Here is a 19,413-nt window from a genome sequence, read left to right as displayed (position 1 = left end):
AGCCTTTGGTGTCCATTAACTCATGCCTGACTAATGCTAAATTATGATCAAATATCTGGAAAATACTTGCGAGAGCTTCACTAATGCCCACAAAATGTATCCTAATTAATTCTATTATGATAAATGCTGAAAGCATTCATTATGGCTCAGGCCTTCTAATAGATGGTTACCCATAAACTTCATCTCGACAAACTGACATTATCACAACCATAGTGATGACTATTACTTCCACAAAGATACAGTTTAAAAGCTCACGCTAACTCTGACCAAAGTTTTCAGTTAAAGTCTACCGATGACTGATTTTTCTGTTTGGCATGTTTCTACTGGAGCTTTCTACCATAACTTGGAATCAACATCCTGCCTTGTTTTGAGCAACAAAGCCTCAGTTGCGCAGCATGAATTACACAACTTCCTTAACGGTCAGTGCAGTCTCTAAGTCTATGTGGTCTCAACAATGAATACATGCTTATGTGCTCGGGGCAACTGGGGGAGCACGAAGATGAATATGATTTCAGTCTGTCCACTCTCATAGTAAACAAAACCTTTACTTTATTTGCTAGAGAAGAAAATGGCATTGATTCAGATCCTGCTATCAGACATATGGCATTTTTCAGGTTGTTCCTTACCCACTTGGGGTCTTCCACATGTATTTCACCGTAGCTAATAGGGGGACCTGGACCAATGCCTTCAGTATATTGAGAATCTGGTTTTTATTCTCTGAATGCAAAATAACACATTTTGGATCAAAATATTTACTATTAAAAATCATTCCCTGCAGAATTAAGTCAAATGTTATTCAATATCTAAAACATAAGAACCATTTACAATTTATCCCCGTAAATGATCAAAGACATAGTCAAGCATGTGCTAATTTACAGGATATGGGAACTATATATATTTACATTAAAGGGTCTCAACAATGAATACATGCTTATGTGCTTGGGGCAACTGGGGGAGCACGAAGTTGAATATGATTTCAGTCTGTCCACTCTCATAGTAAACAAAACCTTTACTTTATTTGCTAGAGAAGAAAATTGCATTGATTCAGATCCTGCTATCAGACAACCTTTACTTTATTTGCTAGAGAAGAAAATGGCATTGATTCAGATCCTGCTATCAGACATATGGCATTTTTCAGGTTGTTCCTTACCCACTTGGGGTCTTCCACATGTATTTCACCGTAGCTAATAGGGGGACCTGGACCAATGCCTTCAGTATATTGAGAATCTGGTTTTTATTCTCTGAATGCAAAATAACACATTTTGGATCAAAATATTTACTATTAAAAATCATTCCCTGCAGAATTAAGTCAAATGTTATTCAATATCTAAAACATAAGAACCATTTACAATTTATCCCCGTAAATGATCAAAGACATAGTCAAGCATGTGCTAATTTACAGGATATGGGAACTATATATATATATTTACATTAAACAGTTGTAACTTTGTTAAAATTACAGACACTCTTTCAAGTTCCCCTGTTACCTTTCTTTTAATCAACTCTGCTCTCTGAATTTTAAAATATATACTCCTGATTGACAGAGAGAAAATGGAAGGAAAAATAGGTCAGCAGGGAGGTTTGCTTTGGTTTGAACAGTGACCATCTTAACCATAGCATGGTGACTGCTGAAATAAAGTGATTCTGTGATATATTACCACTGAAGACACGACCTTATACTGGGAATTAACGTGCCTGCATGTGATGTCTTTCAGAGATGTAAAGGATTGAACTACTTTGAGAACCATTTACAATTTATCCCCGTAAATGATCAAAGACATAGTCAAGCATGTGCTAATTTACAGGATATGGGAACTATATATATATATTTACATTAAACAGTTGTAACTTTGTTAAAATTACAGACACTCTTTCAAGTTCCCCTGTTACCTTTCTTTTAATCAACTCTGCTCTCTGAATTTTAAAATATATACTCCTGATTGACAGAGAGAAAATGGAAGGAAAAATAGGTCAGCAGGGAGGTTTGCTTTGGTTTGAACAGTGACCATCTTAACCATAGCATGGTGACTGCTGAAATAAAGTGATTCTGTGATATATTACCACTGAAGACACGACCTTATACTGGGAATTAACGTGCCTGCATGTGATGTCTTTCAGAGATGTAAAGGATTGAACTACTTTGAGAATGATAAACCTTTGGTCTTTAAGATTCGCCAATCAAAAAGTTGGGTTGTTGTGGTTTAATCCCAGATGGCAACTAAGTGGGATGGGAGAGAGAATAGGAAGTGCGAAATCTCCTGCGTTGAGATAAAGACAGTTTAAGAGGTAAAGCAAAAGCTGCACATGCAAGCAAAGAAAAATAGGAAATTAATGCACTGCTCCCCATCAGCAGGCAGGTGTTCAGCCATCCCCAGGAAAGCAGGGCTCCGTCATGCGGAACAGTTGCTTGGGAAGGCAAATGCTGTCACTGCGAAAATTGCCCCTTCCTCCTTCCTTCTCCCAGCTCTTATTGCTGAACATGACAGCACACAGTATGAGACATCCCTTGGTCAGTCAGGGTCAGCTGTCGCAGCTGTGTCTGCTCCTAACTTCTTGTGCACCCCCAGCCTACTCACTGGAAGGGTGGGGTGAGGAGCAGAAAAGGCCTTTACCTTGTGTAAGCACTGTTTAGCAATGACTCAACCATCCCTGGGTTATCAACACTGTTTTCATCGCAAATCCAAAACACAGCCCCCTATAAGTTACTACGAAGAAAATCAACTCTGGCCCAGCCAAAACTAGTATAGGATTCAAAAGTTTGTTTGGTTGCAATGCACAGGGAACTGTGACTGAGACTGGGGAACTGGTCTGGTGAAGTTCCTTGTGTCCACGATTAAAACCCTTGTAAGAACCTTGGCTTTCACCCAAAACTCATGTCTAGCCAGGGCAAGGTTTTTAGAGCATATGCTTTGCTGGATTTCTGCTTGGATAAAATCCGGAAAACTCCAGGCTATGTGTATTCTTCCAAACAGGCCAGTATTCGTACATGCTTACATGTTTTCCTAAATCTACTTTAAACATACGATGGTGGGTTTTTTGTTGCATCTCTCAAATCCTTCCTCTCCATTTAGCCTTCATATTTATTCATAAAGAATTATTTATCCAAGTAACAACTATCACCTGCAATTCAGGACAGAGTTATACCAAGATTATTTTCTGTGTAGCCAGTAGACAGAAATGAACAACAGAAGGTCTATTCATTGTTTGTATGTCTGTTACTTTACTTTTTTTTAGGTTATGGTCCTTATTTGCCTATACGTTGCTTATGTCCCTTATAAATCAATTTAATGTCACAAAAAATTTACTGATTTGCTCAGCTTTTCTGCAACTGAATAAAAAATGGATGGTACATTTTGATTTGCTGAGAAAAAAAAATTGTAATGGGTCAGATTCATCCCTAATGTGTGCCAGAGATTAATTTGGTCTCATGCAATGTATTTAGAAGGCAATAAAATGTGTTTCTACACTGAAAATATATTATGTAAAATGGTAACTTCTTACACAGATCAATCCTCCATTCTGAATGATCAGAATCAAAACTGCTGACTTCAATGGCAAAATAATTTTTTTACAGCTTTTTTTTTTCCACAGTACAAACCTGAGATTGTAATGGAAGAACATGCTTCTGCTTATGGTTGAATTCAACATATTTAGATGGTAATGCAAGCTTAAATTAAATATGTGCTAAAGTGTTGACCCTGAAAAGGTATTGTCCTGCAGAGTCGGGAGAGGGAGCTAGCTCCTGTTCCAAGCAATAATTTAAGCAGATATGGAAGTAGATCTTTTTTCCTGAAGAAAAAAACCCAAATCTTTCATAAAAGATGCTACCACCATCACCACTTTTTTTTTTTACAGTCTTCTTTTTTTCTTATTTTTCAACTGCTCAAGATGTTACATTGAATTAATGGAAATAAAAATAAGCCTCCTTGCAAATAGACTTGATTTTCAGGTAACGAAAAGGATATTTTCTTATCTGAAAAAACAAAAAGGCAATTACATTTTCACATCTGATAAAAAGGGGCACACATGGTTCAAATCAAATATGGAGGATATTTTCTTATCTGAAAAAACAAAAAGGTAATTACATTTTCACATCTGATACAAAGGGGCACCCATGGTTCAAATCAAATATGGATTTCTTTACCCTGCATTGCAGCCTATGCATTGCAATGCTGTTGCAGTACTGCAACAACTCTTAATGCAGGAACTTATAGGGGAGGAAGGTGAATTTCTTGGGAAGAAAATGGAAACAAAACCGATTTCACTCATTCACACTCAAACTGCTCAGAAACACCACAGCATATCTATCTAAGTAGATAGTCTGTCCTGCAGTCAGACACCAACACACCTGTATCCCATTGAAGTGTCCAGTAGTCTTTGCAGTGACATAGAAGACAAAGAATGACTGCTGTTGAGTTCTCTCTGTTCTTCTTAGCTTGGATGCCATGTGCCACTTTGGGATCTCCCTTTTTGGTAGTATCTACAGCCTCACACTGATAGTTATCTTCTGGCTCTGCATCCTGTCCCACCTCTGTGAGACATCATGATTTTTTCATTGTTTTGTGGTTTTCCTGAGACCCTTAATCAGCTCTTTCCTCTCCTTCTCCTCTGGTCTTGTAGTGCTTCTACAGCCATACAGTCCCATCTTTCTCATCATCTTAAGATGATGACAAAGATTCTTCAGACTGTCTACACCTAAACTTTCCCTAAACATCTCAGGCAACATTAATTAATTAATTAGTTTTATAAACATATCTTTTGATTTAATTTTTCTTCACTCTTTTATATGTAGTCCAAGCTACGAGTCTTACTTTTGTTTCAAGCAGAGACACCAAAAGGCCATGATTTTACAAAGGCAAACCCTTGCATTAATTAATTAATTAGTTTTATAAATATATCTTTTGATTTAATTTTTCTTCACTCTTTTATATGTAGTCCAAGCTACGAATCTTACTTTTGTTTCAAGCAGAGACATCAAAAGGCCATGATTTCACAAAGGCAAACCCTTTCTGTCTTTTTACCTCAATATATGCATGCTTGCTCTTGTGTGTATCAATATGTACACATGTGTGCGAGCACTCACATGAAAATGAGCAAACCAAATTGGTGCTTCAAGAGAGCAATCAGGCCTACAGCCTGCAGATTTAATTGTCAGGCTTCAGTTGGTCCAGACCACTAACATCTCAGGCAACATTAATTAATTAATTAGTTTTATAAATATATCTTTTGATTTAATTTTTCTTCACTCTTTTATATGTAGTCCAAGCTACGAATCTTACTTTTGTTTCAAGCAGAGACATCAAAAGGCCATGATTTCACAAAGGCAAACCCTTTCTGTCTTTTTACCTCAATATATGCATGCTTGCTCTTGTGTGTATCAATATGTACACATGTGTGCGAGCACTCACATGAAAATGAGCAAACCAAATTGGTGCTTCAAGAGAGCAATCAGGCCTACAGCCTGCAGATTTAATTGTCAGGCTTCACTTGGTCCAGACGACTAAGTGACATCTCCAGCTGCATTCACTACAGGCCTGCCTTACTATTGATATTAGACAGTAAATTGCTGGAGTCAAAAGATGGCTCTTCACAGCTGGGCTGTGACTGTCAGAAGGTGTTCTTTGCCACATCTCATTTTAATGTGCATCCACAGGAATTATACTTTAAGGTTTTCATGTCTGGATGCTACAGTCAGGTCAGCGGTGTTACTACCTGTGAAATTGCTAACAGTGTAGTAACAGACTCACTGCAAATTCAGCCACATGTTGTCAAAGTTTGTTTGAATCTGGAAATTACCTTCAAATGAAATACAGATACTCCAGAAGAAGACATACTTTGGTACAGAATTCCTGCTATTCCACATAATGCACCTTTGTGTTAAGAGGTTGACTACAAATTCAAGGTAGCTTTGGTCCAGTCAATTCTTCACAGTTACTTCAGCACATGCCAAACCACAGAGAGGAATTTAGTTAACCTGTGCTAAAAATTCATGTTGCAAAACCTCCACTGTTTACAGATGCCAAGTGATATTGCAATTAGCCAAGATGCATCTTCATGAATTCCAGCCATCCCTTATGATTTTCCCCTCATTGTATTATAGATGAATGCTACAGCAAAAGTTTAATTCTGGCCAAGCTTGTTTTTCATAAGATCAAAATCATTTAAGCAGTCGAAACGCGAACAACTTTTAAGTTATCACCTCTGTTTCAGGTAGTTCTCAAGCTGATTATTAGAGACCGAGAGAGTACATTGCGGCAGTATCACTTGGTGCTTATTCAGTTTTCAGCTGTTTTCCATGGAATGTACTATTGACCTTCTGCAGGGACAGGATACTGAGCTAAATGGACTTCTGTCATGGACTTCTATGGCTCTTGCATCCAAATTTAACTTACAGGCAAACCATCTGTATTCAAGACCTGAAGTTACAAGTAAACAGCATAATAATTCACATGAACTGCTATTTATATCTTCCTTACTATTAGACAAGCAAATAATTCAGTTCTTCAGAATCTTCTGGCCAAGCGGGGAGCTGAAGCTCTATGGGGCTGACTATCCTTCAGAGCTGTCAATTCCAGCTCCTTTTCCTCTGCTGGAAAAGAAGGGGCAGGAATTGGGGCAGAAGTTATAGCTGTCTGAAAATTAGATGTCTGGCTCAAGATAATCATGTGGGGTTCTCCCCAGTCAATGTAAAAGCACCTCTAGGGGGTGATTCATCTCTCTCATCTGGGAGATTAAATTAAGTGAGGACAGCTAAATGTAGGTGAAATCGATCTTGTTCTCAGTTTTACGCTCTTATCTTTCCTTGCAGTTAAATTTTTCTTTTACCCCCACTGATTATACAATTAGATAATGTTATATAACGAATTTAATAAAAATGACTACATAAACCAACCAAAAAGAAACCAAAATTCTGAGTCTGTCAAAAAATGTTTCACATATCTCCATTTCCTGGAGTCTGAAGGAGACAGAAACAGAAATCTGGAGACAAAATATTTTGGGGTCAAGGAAGACTTTTTTCTTCCTATGAGAAAACACCCCAACAATATTCATTTCAACATTCATTTTGCTTTGCTCTATTTTGTTCAGGTTCCAGCCCATTCTTTGTCACTTTCTGGAAAGGAAAGTTTCCTTATTTATACAGTTACAAACCAATAACAAATGTTAAGAAGATGAAGCATCAGGAGTTTTCAGAAAGAAAATGACCTTATGGGTCTGAGATTCTATTTCCTTCTGAATCACAGAATCTGGTAAATTCTGAATTGTTTCTTTGCTTTCATTTCACTCTAGAAAGGAAGCAAGTGTGATATTCCAAAAAACAATGTTCTTCCACAACTGTTCTTGCTTTCAGTTTCTTCCAGAGTACTCTGACCACTTGTGAATTAGGAAGAACTGTTTCCAGAGCTGTCCATGAGTAATGTCTACTCGTTTCCTAAGGACAAAACCAGGCTTATGTCTCTGGGCAATGACTTCCAAACCAGATTCAATTATTTTAGAAAACAATGTCCCCTAATGCTGCCAGCAGCACGTGTAAGAAAGGATGTGTGTCTGTATAGTACGCTTCCTGAATCAAGGCCTTCATCTCCATCTGGGTTATAATTTCATTCATCTGTAAATGGGGATAATATGCAAATTGACCTCACAGAGGTGCTGCAAGGTTCACTTCAATAAAATTTGCCAAATGCCAGGTCCTTGGAAGCAAGATGGGATGGAATTATAAAGAATTGATTTTTAGTGCTCAGAAATTCATCTTTTAACTTGCCAAAACAGACACGCTGTGCCTTTCTCTGTGCCCTCCAGGCTGGTGAAACTCTGGTGAATCATGAGCAGAAATTAGCTGCAGACTTTGCCTGCAGACATGGTGAGGATTCCATCAGACCTCATGGAAATGAGGTTGTTGAACAACTCCATATCTGACTCTACAGCTTTTCAAAAGATTATGTTGTTTGAAAAGTCTTCCATTGGAACCGACAGCTATTTAGTCCACTGAAATTTTGCTTTGTTTTCTGAATTCTGCTGGTTTTTCTATAATTTTCCCGTGTTTGGAATCAGTAATTTTCAAAACTGTAATTACAGAGTTTCAAATGAAAGAAGTAAAACTATACAACTACCATAAAAAAGCAGTTAGAATCATCAACAAAACAAAATTAAAACCCAAACAAATGAAAAGCACCCATGCCCTGAAAACTAAAGCTAAAGCCAAAAAAAAGAAAGTGTTAAGGCTTTAGAGTATCTGGAAGGGAAAGATGCATAAAGAGAAAATAGGGGAAGATGATTTATTTACGTTTAAATTCTTTTTCTGAATTGTGTTTTAAGAATGCTTCATTTTAATTATGAACGTGAATGGTTCAGTGACTCAGCTTACAGACCTCAAAACAATTACAGTTCTACAACATGCAAAAGCTGTTCCTTCCACTATCTTTTTCTCTGATGCTTTACCACTGCTGCTGCCATGTTTCAAGTCTGCCTGCGTTACCAAAAATGGGAATGTTATGGAGAAAAATGCCTGCAAACACTAACATTTCCTTCCCTGCATCATGCAGGCCTGTTATGAAAAATGCCATACTACCAGTCACTTACTGTACTGCCCACACTGCAGGGAGTAGCTCCATATAGAAACCCTGGGGACTTCATTGCTTCAAGCTGTCAGCACTTCTGGCTCAAGAAGACCCCGTGCCAGAGGTTGCCATCATGATGTGATCTGGAATAACATCACTGTATTCTTGTCCATTGCTTATACGCTTTGCTTGAGCACCCACTGGCTTCTGCCAAAGACATACCTAATTATTAATAGGCTAGATGATCTGTCCCCTGCCACTCACAACTGCATAGCACGAGAAGTGGAAACACTGTGGCAGGGATGAATGAAATTCAAACCTGGGACATGACCATCACGCTACCGGATCACTTCGTTCTTCAACGCAAGTTAGGGCCGCTGTGTGGTATTGCCTTGCACCAGGCAGACACAGCAGCTTGTTCAGAGCTAACTTGGCAATTTTGAGTATAGAGCTGCATGGTGTTGAAGGTGCACATGCCTCCAAGAAAGCACTACCAACTGCTGATGTGGTGTGGAATGTAACCAATGGGGCATTTCAGGTAAAAAGAGATAATGGAGGCGCAATTCAGAGACGTGAATCATCTCATTTGTGCTTCTAAAATGTTGCTAATAAAATGTGATGACAGTTTATTCAGAGACGTGAATCATCTCATTTGTGCTGCTAAAATGTTGCTAATAAAATGTAATACAGCGGTAATACAGTGCTAGCTATCTCTGTGATCAGCAGAATGTTTATTTTAAAGAGCTGTGCTTATTCCTTCCATTGCCTGTCCTAGTCATTCAAGACCGAACAAAAGATCATTTGTGTAGCATCGAGCCGGGCTTAATCCTACAAAGGGCTAAGCATTGTTGCAGCACTGGACTTAATCACATGCTTAACTTTAAGCACGTCAATAGCCCCAGTGAAATCGGCAAGACTGATTATGTCCTCAGAGTTAAGCATGTGCTTAAGTGCACTTTTGAATCACAGCCAGAATACTCAGCACCTTGCAAGGCTGATAGTCCAGTGACTGAATTCTGGTTTGGAAGAATTTCTATTCAATGAAAGCAAAATAACAACAAAAAAACCAAACCCACCCTTGCATCTTTCTGTAAGTATTATCAAATTGGAGCCAGGCCAAAATTTACCATTCCCACCAGCACATGCAGCTGTTCTCTGAGAAAAGGGTGTAATTCCAACCCCTGGATAAAAGTCTACATTTCAGTGCCTTTGCCGTAAGCAGAGGTTTGCCATTTTTCACAGTAAAAGTAACTTTTCCTGGTTAGTGGTAGCTTTCCCTGTCTCCAGTGAAAACTGCCTCAATTTCCTATGGAATGTTTACAGGCAGGAACAGGAAAGAGTTTCATTTTATTACAAGCCCAAAGTGCATTTCCCATTTCATCAAGCCTTAGCAGCGTGCCTTTCAACGCCACAGGCTGACCCGTGGCTAGGAGAATGCTGGGGACAAGATCTCAGGTACTACAAGACCTCAAGCTTAAAAGAGGAATTCTAAGAAGCAACTTGTGTCTCCAGGGAAGGCAGCACGGTCAGGTACTACGAAGTGAAGTGCCACTGAATCATCATCATGTACTCTGCTTACAGGAGGAGAACTTATGGATATAAGGCCGAGTCCTCTTACAAATGCAGTGAAAGATGTTCCTCTGGCCCGGGGCTGCTCCTTCCTTGGTTATAGCTCCCATCTCCTGCAGCACAACATGACTGACCCACTGTGCTCTTTGTGTCCAGTGCTCATGTAGGTTAAAGATCAGCCTTACAGATCTGTAAAGAGTTATATTTGCAGGCACAGACCATTTTTCAGTGAAAAATAGAGTAATATAAAGTGAGGATAGATTCAAGTCCATTGACTGCTCCATTATGAACTTTACTTTAGTACCCCAACACATTTCTCTCCAGCTATGTCCCTTGTGCTTGAACAAACTTCCTAATATGCTGTTGTTTAAGTGAGTATGGACTTAGCTGCAGCACAGAGCAAAAGTAGTATTTGCTACCATTAGGCCAGACTGGAATTCACTTTATTTCCAGTAATCCATACACTAAAACACACTACTATGGAACCATTCCCCACTGCATGGCTTGCTATTGGCTCCAGAATGAATTTGACCTTCAATTACTGCTCTGCTGTCATTTTTCTTTCACTTGCATACTCATTTTTCCTCACTGGACACCAAAATTTTTCCTCAGATTACTTCAAGTCTCAGCTTTTCTCCTACTACTTGATGCTGCCTGTCCCTGCTCCCTTCCACCTCTGGAAGTGAATGTATCCCAGCAATCAATTTCTCATACATGAAATAAAATAACTTCTCTTGCGGTGAGGAAATGGGTTGGGGGAGGGAAGCAGGAAAGAAATAAATCCCTTAGCTTTGTGCTCTGTAGCCTCCAGTGCTTTTCTAGCAGTCCCCCCCTAACTTGCCAGAACCTGTCAGTCTAGCCTTCCTATTATCACTTCCACTTTGAATTTCTGCTGGAATGTACTCGTTTGTTGATTTCCCATTTTCTGTTTGGGGAGGTTAATGAGGAGCAGCTGCAATACCTGTCCTAACTCCTTCATCTCTCCTCCTCCCCCCTGCCCCCTCTTTTGAAACCAGTCAGAAATGTACAGCTGCTCTGGCTTGGAGACCCTACACAGAGCTCCCAAGCAATGTTTGTTAAACACATCTTCAATTAGCTCTAAAATACTCAGGTTTAGCTCTGGAAACACTCAAGTTAGCCGCTGAGTTTGCAGTTCAGTCACCTATCAACTGTACTTATTTTTAAACCCCAATCTTTCTTTAAACTCTCAGTACTGAAGGAGGGTCTTGCTTCCTACATCCACCTTTGCTAAATCACACAAGAGTGCATGAGATGACATTTTCTGCTTTCTAAGAGGCCAAAAGACTATTTTGTTGCAATATGTTCAGTCCTGCTTTTAGTGCTTGCCAACTTCAGGTTCAAGTGACTTCAGAATTCACCTCTATCAATCATCTATTCAAGTCATTATATTAGGCCCATCACAGAGCTACGGGAGAAATGAGGTCACTTTCCTGGAAGGATGGTAACTGCTGATTTATTTAATAAAAAAGAATAATCTGTAAGCACAGCAAACTGTGTAATGGAGTGGGATAGCGTGAGTGATATTCTGCTTGCTAGATATTCTTCTTCATTTTAAATGTCAGTGATTGCTTTCTTCCTCCAGGAAATCCCTTTTGCTCATTTATTGCTTTTTTGTGACAAGACTAAAGGGAAAATCTGAGGCTTATGTTTGTATATGACTGTATTCAAGATTTTACTGTGTTTTAGTCTGTTGCTATGCTCAAGCATAGGACCTCTCCAGTCCCATGTAAACAGGTCTAATGATTTAAATATGGAGTACAAATTCAAGCAGCCTGGAAAAAAAAAAACTGAGACTTTGGCAGTGTAAAATGTTACAGAAGGCAAGAAAGTAAGGTAGTAAAGGCACATTTGCTGTAAGACAGCACTCTTTGAGGTACTTACTTTCACAAATGCACAAATACTTTAATTTGCTACTTTAAAAAAAAGTCTGAAATACTTTCTACAGCTTACTAACTTGTTTATCTAAGTTGCACAGGCTTTCTTGACACTTTAACACTGCTAATGCTGTTTCCTGCAAACTCTAAGGCTTTAATGGTTCCTCTGTCCTATTCAGCAGTAGAAGGGTGCATAGTAATCTGTAAATTTTTAAAGGAACAGGAATCTGAAATCATGCTTTGTTGCAATGAATATTTTCTTCTAAGTTCCAACATACTCTCTTCCTCTGCACACATCGATGACTGCATCCTCATGCTAATCAGGGTGAAACACTTGCAGTTCCTAGACAGCTGATCCACACAGCATTTGAATGCTATGAGATATCTGAAACATTCAAAGCTTATTTAAAAAAAATATGGGAGTCATCATGAGAAATGTCTGTTTACTTCCCACTGGAGGAATTTGAGACAGTTCTGAGGAAGTAGCACTTAATAACAGTGCAACATTTTTGCAGTCACTGTGACATGAACTCAAGTTTTTCTTGAGAAATTGCATAGTCTGGAAAACTATCAATGTAGTGAGAGACGATATCTCTTTTCCTGTTCAGAAAATCATGCTTTTTTGTATGGCAGAACTGGACTATCACAGGGATATTTAAGAGAAGAAGGGATCTTTTAACAGAATTATAGTGAGGAAAATCAATCTAATTCATTATGGAAAGGGTAACAGTAAATGGAGTCAAACTTTTTAGAACTCTAAACCAAATTATATTCTATAGGGAAACTTTCTTTCTTTCTTTCTTCCCTTTCTTTATCAGTTAAATATAGCTTTGAAAACTGTAAAATAATTTATTACAGAGAAAAAAAACACCAAAAGCATATTACTGTCTTCGTGTCTAGAGAGTAATGCAGCATATCCATGTGTCTTGACTCAAGTTGAACTTCTCTGTTTAATTAAAGTACAATTCTGGTGGCTTGCAGAAAATTTGCAGACAGAAGGAGAGGCCAACCTTGCTGTATAAACTGTGGTATGAACTAGTTATTAAGCTCAATTGAAAAGATTTATCAATCTTTGTTATTGAGACATTTCTGTTACTGTAGTATCTGAGTGCTTTACATTTTTGTATTTCTCCTCTATACATCTCTGCACCAGACACCAATTTGCAAGATGAGGAATTCAAAGAGAATTCAAAGAGAGATCATGGCTTGCCTTTACGAAGAGCTTGGGGGGTACCATGTTAGCACTGCAGGATCTTATAAGCAGGTGTATGAACTCTTCACTTGCAAATGGGAGCCACAATTATTTTTTGTCACCTAGATTCTCTAGACAATACATCTAAAAGGATTTCTGTGCTATGACATGAAATAACTTCATTTCAAAGCCCATTCATTTGGGTGGGAAGTCATCTAAACTAATACATAAGGGAAAGCCCTGGAAAGGAGCAAGCCAGTAGTCACATCCAAGCACAGTTGACATTAGTGAAGGAGAACCTGGGGGTGTTGGTTGACTGTCGGCTGAACATGAGCCAGCAGTGTGCCCAGGTGGCCAAGAAGGCCAACAGCATCCTGGCCTGTATCAGGAACAGCGTGGCGAGTAGGGCCCGAGAGGTGATTGTCCCCCTGTACTCGGCACTGGTGAGGCCTCACCTCGAGTACTGTGTCCAGTTTTGGGCCCCCTACCATAAAAAAGACATTGAGGTGCTGGAGCGGGTCCAGAGAAGGGCGACAAAGATGGTGAGGGGTCTGGAGAATAAGTCTTATGAGGAGAGGCTGAGGGAACTGGGGTTATTCAGCCTGGAGAAGAGGAGGCTGAGGGGAGACCTTATTGCTCTCTACAACAACCTGAAAGGAGGGTGTAGAGAGATGGGGATTGGTCTCTTTTCTCAAGTCACAGGCGACAGGACAAGAGGAAATGGCCTCAAGTTGCGCCAGGGTAGGTTCAGGCTGGATATTAGGAAAAATTTTTTCACTGAAAGGGTTATCAGGCATTGGAATGGGCTGCCCAGGGAGGTGGTTGAGGCACCATCCCTGGAGGTGTTCAAAAGACGGGTTGATGAAGTGCTGGGAGGTATGGTTTAGTGATGATGCTCCTTGTTTGTTGTGTGGGTGTCTATTTTTGTCAAAATTAGGTTGACGGTTGGACAAGATGATCTTTAAGGTCCCTTCCAACCTAGAAGATTCTGTGATTCTGTGAGAAGCCCTGAGCCTTTTAAAGATGAATAGGTATAAATGTGCAGCTGCTCTATCTTGAAGACTTTACACAGGGTCTTTTCATTCAAAACTGATCATGAGCTACTCCTTCCTGTGAAAGGGCAGATGGAGGATGAATATGTGGTTACAGCGGTACTTTGTGTCTCTTTGCACACAGCAGCCCCTATCCAAGTGGTTTCAAACTACATGTCCTACTTTCTGTAGGAGTGCCTTAATTACCAGTCTATAAACTAACTCTTGGGAAGCAAAAGGGCATCCAAGGCTCTTCTGTAGTGGTTGTTCCACTTTGGTTTATAGCTCTAGAGGAAAGGAGAGGGAGCAAAGTTCAGTCTTGCCAATAGGCTATGAGTTTCTTGGGAAAGGAGAACTCTCAGTTTTCCTGCTCACTGATAGATTTCTCCTTATACATTTTATCTAGTGTAAAATACAGTCAGTAAACAGACAAAGTAAAAAGTCATATTCTGAATATGTACGTATCTCTCTGAGCTCGGTGAATCTTCAGTTCTTTGCTATAGACTGGCATAGCTTTGCCAAAAGTGTTTTCCTTATCCTTGAAAAGCTATACACAGCTGGATAATTAAGATACTCTGCTGGGAAGTTGCAGATAAGGGTCAAATGCTGTAGGGCAAACTTGGGTTTTCCACATCTGGGGGGAAGCTCCAAAGCACTAAGGTCCTGAACTGAAACAATAAGCAGCAGAACTAACAAAATGTGTTTTGCTACATAATGCTACAGCTACACCTCGTCACTACAGTGATTTCAACTCTTCCCACTCTCTGTTCTGTTGGCTTTAAATGGGTTTCAGAACTTTTTTGATACATGTAAGTGACCTTCTTTATTTGAGATATGAACTAGAAAAAATTTAGTGGGATAAATTGACCAGGACTATCTGAATAAGATCAGAACATGCAGTATTTCATTTTCTGCTTTAGAAGATGAGTCACCTTTTCCATCGGATCATCAAGTTGAGTTGTAAAACCCTAGCTCATCTTAGAGAAATCTGACTTGAGGCCAACCATTTTCCTCATCAAAACTCAGTTAGCACACAAGAAAACAACTTTTAAAAGTATTCAGCAGCTAATGAATAAATAAATCAGAAAAATCAGGTCTATGAAATTAATATATTAGAAAGCTTGGAAAGCGTAATTTCTTCTTAATCACAGACTGTGAAACATCACATCTTTCTGTTATAGATTAGGGTGACATTTGACCTTGAGTCTGAAGAAATATGGTGTCTGCAGAAAGTATGTTAGGTGTCTATTTTTCTCCTTTATTTTTCTTCACTTTTGCTATGACTAGATAAGGTCTGGTTTATTCTCAGGCTTGGTTTCTGTTCTCTCATTTTTTTTACCAAGTCTTCTCTATCTCTTCAGCCTCTACAGAATTCCTCAGAGGTGATGAGGAGTGGCTTGCAATAAACATATAATCTTAGAATTGATGTAAATATGTGTGTACACACATAATTTGTCTCACTTAATAATTCTGAATCTTACTTTCATATTTCCTGAGTAAGACCAGGACATTTGTAGGCACTGCAGTAGCAAAGAAGTGAGAATTGTGCAAGCCAGGGGAAGCTTCAGAAACTGTAATTTTTTCATGCAGTAAGGTAGTGTCATTAACCACCACTATCAGAAGATTTCATAGAATCATAGAATCATTCAGGTTGGAAGAGACCTTTGGGTCTCGTCCATTTTATTTCAAAAGTTGTTATTATTGTGTGTAAGGAAAACTTTATTTATGGGAAAACCTCTATATCTTTGTACTTGGTTGCTGAAAGGAATTTGGTCTGCTAGTGACCAAAGAACTAAAAATTAGTTTATAAAGAAATGAGTTGGATATGATTACTAATCATAGAATTTTCTAGGTTAGAAGGGACTTTTAAGATCATCTAGTCCAACCATCACCTTAACTCTGATAAAAACCATCACTAAACCATGTCACTAAGCATGTCAACCTGTCTTTTAAATACCTTCAGGGATGGTGGCTCAACCGCTTCCCTGGGCAGCCTGTTCCAAGGCTTAATAACCCTTTCAGTTCAAAATTTTTCCTAATATCCAATCTGAACCTCCCCTGGCACAAACCTGATGCCATTTCCTCTAGTCCTGTTGCCTGTGACTTGGGAGAAGAGATTGGCCTCCACCTCTCTACAACCTCCTTTCAGGGAGTTGTAGAGACTGATAAGATCTCTCCTCACCCTCCTTTTCTCTAGGCTGAACAACCCCAGCTCCCTCAGCCTCTCCTCATAAGACTTACTCTCCAGACCCCTCACCAGCTTCGTTGACCTTCTCTGGACCTGCTCCAGCACCTTAATGTCATTTCTGTGGTAAGGGGCCCAAAACTGGACACAGTACATGAGGTGGGACCTCACCAGTACAGGGGGATGATCACTTCCGGAGTCCTACTCACCGTGCTGTTCCTGACACAGGCCAAGATGCTGTTGGCCTTCTTGGCCACCTGGGCACACTGCTGGCTCATGTTCGGCCGACAGTTGACCAACACCCCCAGGTCCTTTTCTGCCAGGCAGCTCCAGCCACTCTGCCCCCAGCCTGTAGCGCTGCCTGGGGTTGGTGTGACCCAAGGGCAGGACCCGGTACTTGGCCTTATTGAACCTCATCCCATTGGCCTTGGCCCATCGATGCAGCCTGTCCAGATCCCTCTGCAAAGCCTTTCTACCCTCTAGCAGGTACTAATCTGTCAGGCAACAGAAGAAATCCATCTCCCATTGATTTTAGGGCATCTATAAATGGACTTTTGCTATTCTAAGTGGTGCTGAACAATAAACATTTGAATTATTCACTTTGTTGATTACCAGATTAATACATGATACTGCCAGGCTGGTGAAGTGGCAAGACCTCACGTCACAACTGTCAAGTCAAGAAGTATTCCCAAAAGTGGAGGAAGACTCAAGATGAAACCAGAATCCCGGCTGCAGAAAACCAGGAAAAATGGTAGAACTCAAGAAAATGGTAGAACTCAAGAAAAGCAACTAAAAGAATAACTTTATCTTATTTTTTAGAAAACAAAACAAAACAATTTGTACATTGTAATTAAGAACCTAGGCAGTTTTTGCAGACAGAGCAATCAAGAACACAGGCACACATCTTCATTCAAAGAAAAATATGACTGAGGATTTAAATATGAGGTCATAGGTGTGGGGAAGAGCAGTGGAAGGATGAGAAGAAAAGACAACATGTCTTCCTAGGCATTCTCAAGATTGATAAAATGTCTATTATTATTTTCTGAACCTCATTAAAAGGGAGAATTTCCCAATATACTAACAGGACCGCATCTTTCAGTAGGTAGTGCCTTATCTTAGATTTAAGCTACATTGCTGTATAGTGATTTGTTGACTGTAATCAGGATGATCTTCTAAGCAATTAAATCTTGTCAGAATATGTAGGAGCTGCTGCTTGCCTCTACTAATCCTTAGATTTCAATCATTGTTGTCATAGAAGATTCAACCACTGCCAGGCAAAATGTGCCGTGACTGTCCATTTTAATGGACACTGTGCATTGTAAGACATATCCACCCCCACACAAACTCATATCTTCTACTGTAGTCTCCTGCCTTGAATCATCCCCTGGAGGAAGTTGTCCTCCGCTGACTGCAGAGGGAACCTGCACTGACTAGTCTCTGATTCTAGTGCTCAGTTTGATGTTAGTCATGCCGCTTCTTTTCATCCTTAATCAGATTACCCAGAGCAAGTCCACATGGACAGTGATGAAGGGGAATCTTTTGTTTCTTTGGCTTCTGCAGCATAGAGGGAATATTATCATTTATGTACGTCTCCAAGGCACCAGCAGAACATCGGTACCTTCCCTGGCCAGAGGAAGGGGAGGGAGAAACTGTGACTCAGGCACACGTCTGAGTCACAGTCCTTGCTGCAAACATTTGGGTGGTGCTGCTTTCACCATGCTTCTCTCTCAGAGCTACACTTGTACTCACAGCCTCCCTTGCTCCCTGTCTGAGATGAGACTGTTTTCATGAGAGACTGAGGTACCCGCCTTTGTGTACCTGCTTTAAAGATTTGGACTACATTCTCTAAGCCATGGAATAAATGTATAATCATTTCTTTGAAAGAAAAAAAATGTACCCAATAAATCCTTCTAAAATATCCAAGTCAGCCCTTAAGCCAAGTCTGGCTAAACTTCAGATGCTAAACAAACGTTTTTGCATGACAAATAATCCTCTTTCCAATTGGAAAGAGAACACCACAGACAGGAAAATCCAAGAACGACTCATAGCTGGAGGTTTCCTGAACTGCTCTTACCCTTTCTAACATCAGAAGCAGAGAGTGACACAGTGACATTCTTAGACACCAAATAAAGACCAAGCAGGTGATTAGTATAAAGGCAGTGGTCATCCTCACACCTTCTGCAATGGCATGTACTACAGCTAACACAGTTTTCATAGCAACTCAAGACAAGAACTCTTAAAATTACCCATAGGACAATATTTTCCTTTCAGACTTAGTAAAGTTAAAAGCCATTTAAAAGCTATAGGCCATTCATGAAGGATAATTATACTGCCTTAAAAATTGCACTGTTTCTCCAGTATTGTTATGAGCAAAGCTGGGAAGGACTTGGATCAGAATCATTAAGTCAAGAATTACATTTAATGCAAGGTGTTCCCTTCTGCCATTGATCTCAAGGCATAGACCCCTCTGCAGGCCTTCATTTCTAGCTTCTCTAAAGCCAAAGCAGCATTAAGATGGAGTGAATCTAGGCTTTGTATGAAGATTCAGAAGGATAACAGAACTAACAATTATTTGAGGGTGCGCTGTAGTTCAAAAGAATGGATGTGGTTCTGCTGGAGCTTGAGGTACTCCTATGGGAATTTATTTCTGTGACAAAAAACACCTGCGTGCATTTTGAGACCAGAACAGAGAAAGGAGAACACTTCCATACAAGCATCTTTAGCAGAAATTGTCTATGTTTTCATTAAAATTCTTTTAGGAATTTACACAATTTTTTCTAGTTAGTCAGCCATTAACATATACCCACAGTATTTTTCCTCTCACATTTTGAAATAGTCTTAAACCATTATAAACAAGAGGAAGTAAATTTAAAATAGAAATTATACTGAGATACCAGATGTTATGTATGACGTGAAAAAAATGCTGTGTTAAACCGAAATTGTTTGCTTCATCAAACGGAAGGGAAGGGAAGGGAAGGGAAGGGAA

This window comes from Calidris pugnax, unplaced genomic scaffold (assembly GCF_001431845.1).
Source record: "Calidris pugnax isolate Ruff unplaced genomic scaffold, ASM143184v1 scaffold47, whole genome shotgun sequence".
Classification (NCBI taxonomy): domain Eukaryota; kingdom Metazoa; phylum Chordata; class Aves; order Charadriiformes; family Scolopacidae; genus Calidris; species Calidris pugnax.
The sequence above is the reverse complement of the archived record's forward strand: the minus strand, read 5'-3'. Positions refer to the sequence as shown.